Source organism: Belonocnema kinseyi, chromosome 9, assembly GCF_010883055.1.
Source record: "Belonocnema kinseyi isolate 2016_QV_RU_SX_M_011 chromosome 9, B_treatae_v1, whole genome shotgun sequence".
In the NCBI taxonomy this organism is placed as follows: domain Eukaryota; kingdom Metazoa; phylum Arthropoda; class Insecta; order Hymenoptera; family Cynipidae; genus Belonocnema; species Belonocnema kinseyi.
Window position 1 is genome coordinate 22018227 of NC_046665.1, and position 3316 is coordinate 22021542.

Consider the following 3316-nt stretch of genomic DNA (forward strand, 5'->3'; position numbering starts at 1 on the left):
AGGTGCTGCCCTCTTCAAATTTTCGATGTTTCTATGGCAACCGCGTCCTTTGCCTACGTCTACGGGAGGGGTGGGGCCAAGGCGAAAGCCAAACCGAAAGTGCCGGTGCAGTGATCCCAGATCTGAAACGAGATGTGGTCCAATGCTATGACAGGGCTATGTCCGTGTGAATATAGTAGGAGACTCTGTAAATGACTGAGTTGCACGCGCAACCCATTTCTCCTCTTCTGAATTTGAAAACTCGAAGGTGCACGATTGCCGGTCGGAACACTTCGGCGGTTCTATTTATATCTCTATCTGCCTCGAAATAAAATGCAGAGATTGGGATTTTAATATTCCCAGATTTCGATGCTGGGCTGGCGATTCTCATGATTTAAATACTTCGCGCGCCTTCTTAATGCGTGTATTTTGAGGTTACGTTACTTCACGTATAAAATATAAATTATATAAATATTAATACTATTATATATATATAAATATATGCGTATATTAATAAGGATAATATTGTAATTATGTTATATTATAATAGCCCTATTTATATCTTGATCCGCATTTGAAAGAAATTAAAGAAATTGGAGATTTTTGATTTCATCTCGTTTGGATAAAAACTCAATTATTTGATTGAAAAGTTAATTATTTTATTGAAAATGTAACTATTTTGTGAAAAAAGTCCTCTTTTCTATCAAAAGTTCAACTACTTGTTTAAAATTTTTATTTTTTTTATTCGAAGGTTCATCTCTTTCGTTGAAAATACATTTTGAAAACTGACAATTAATCAATACCATTTTTGGTTAAGAAATCATGTGTTTTGTTAAAAGGTCGTCTTTCTTTGTAGAAATTAAATTGTTTTATGGAAAATTTATACTTTTTGATTAAAAATTACATTTTTCCGTTTAATTATCAACTATAAATATTTTTTGGTTGTAAGTCGTTCTTTTGTAAACGCAACTATATTGTTAAAAATTAAAACCATAATTTTTGGGTGGAAATACTCTTTTTGTTTTTAAAATTAAATAATTTTGTTGAAAGTTCATGTATTTTGTTGGAAATTGACCTTGTTTAGTAGAAATTTAATCGTTTTGGTTGAAAATGTATCATTTTTGGTCAAAAATACAATTGTTTGCTTAAAATATCAACTGTACATCTCCTTGGGTTTAAAAGTCGATTATTCGACTAACAGTTAAACTACTTTGTATAAAAAATACGTTTTTTTAACAAGGTTTTTTAATCATGGTGGAAATTTAACTATTTGGTTGAAAGTTTAACTCTTTCATTGAAAAATCATATTTTTCCCTTAAAAAATTCAACTTTTTGTAAATAATTCGTCTTTTTTACCTTAAAATTAATCAATTTCTTTAAAAATTCATGTATTTTGTTTAAAATTTGTCTTTTTTTGAAGATCATCAATTTTCTTGGTCGAAAATTTATCTGATTGGTTAGAAATTTAACAACTTTCTTTAAAATTAATTTTTTTTGTTAAAAATTATTTATTTTAATCTGAAAATGTAACTATTATATGATTGATAAAAAATTAATCGTATATATTGGTTAAGTTAGAAAATATTTTTTTTTATAGAACATTAATCTTCTTGGTCAAAAATTCACCTTTTCCCTTGAAAATTTAACAATTTTGTTGAAAATTTGTTTTTTTTTCTTGTTCAATCCATTTTTTTAGCACAGTTTTTATCTGGAAATTGTACTATTCCATTTTTGATTGAAACTTTATCCTGTACATCGTTTTTCATATTTTTTCAAATAATTTCAAGTTTAAAATTAATTTTGAATATTATTCTAAAATAAAATTGTAGCATTCAAACTTAAAATTTAGCTCAATACAATTTTAACAATTCAAGGCTTTCTGTTTCGAACCACCCTGTTCAAATTTGTATAGTTTTTAATAGTTCTTCATAATGGCTTGTCCCAGATCTGGATTCTATTTTTTTTTTTAAATCTCGGATCCAATTCAGAAATACATACAATTGCTTTGAAAAATTTCCTGTTCAAATTCAAATTTCAGGATGAAATTAGAAAATTCAGAATTTTTAATCTGAAAATGATTTTTTTGAGGTGGAAATCTTTTGAATTTTAAACTTTTAAAACTGAAGCTAAACAAATGTTTAATTCAGAAATATTTAATTTAAACGCTGAATAATTCATGCATATAAAACACAAACTTTTAACACCTTTTAATCTTACAATTTTTTTAATTTATTACTTTAAAATACGAAATCAACATTTTTAAATTTTTATGACTTTAACATTTTAGAGATTCCTGGTTAAAAACTACATATTACGTTATTATTTAACTTTTTAACTAAAAACTTTTAAAATAAAAGTTACATTGTTTTTATTTTAAGTTGTTCCAGATTAATATTTTTGAATTTTTATTTAGAGATAAAAATTTCAGTTTGCCAATTGAAAATGTTAGAAATTAACTTACTATCAAAATAATTGAATTTTCAACTAAAAAAAAAGAGAAAAACAAATTTCCAACAAAATAATTACATTTTCAACTAAAATGATAAATCTTCAACAAAAAAAGTTTTAATTTTCAATTAAAAACTGTTGAACCTTTCCAAAAAGCTATTAATTTTACACAAGAGTTGACTTTTCAGTCAATAAGGATTTTTTTTAATTGTTGAATTTCAAAGCCAAAAAGATGATTTTTTTACAAAACAGTGTAAACTTATTTTTAAACAGAATAGTCCAAGGACTTCTGGTTAAAAGATATAAACTTTTTAAATTATAAATTGAATTCGTTTACTTTAATTCGCTTTATATTATTCATTTTTACATTTTTATTTATAAATCCAAACTCAAAAGTCTTATTTACGAATTGATAATTTTGAAAATCGAACGGTGTAACAAAACAGTTTCATTTTCCACTAAAAAAAAAAAAACGAAGTTTCAACCAAATCCTTAAATTTTTAACGAAGGAGATGAATTTTCATTTGAAATTATGAATCTTCAACAACAAAAGGCTTACATTTTTTTATTAAAAACTGTTGAACTCATCCGAACAGAAAAATTTTTCACAAAATAGTTGAGTTTTCAGTCTTTAACTACACTGATAAATCTTCAAAAAAATCTAATTAAAACAATAAATAAACTTTCAACCCAAAAGTTTACTTTTCAACAAAATAAACTAATTTTCTATCAAATAAGTGGTGTTTTAACTAATACAATGCACAGGATAAAGTTTCAACAAAAAATGGAATAGTACAATTTCCAGATAAAAACTGTATTAAAAAATTGAATTGAACAAGAAAAAAAACAAATTTTCAACAAAATTGTTAAATTTTCAAGGGAAAAGGTG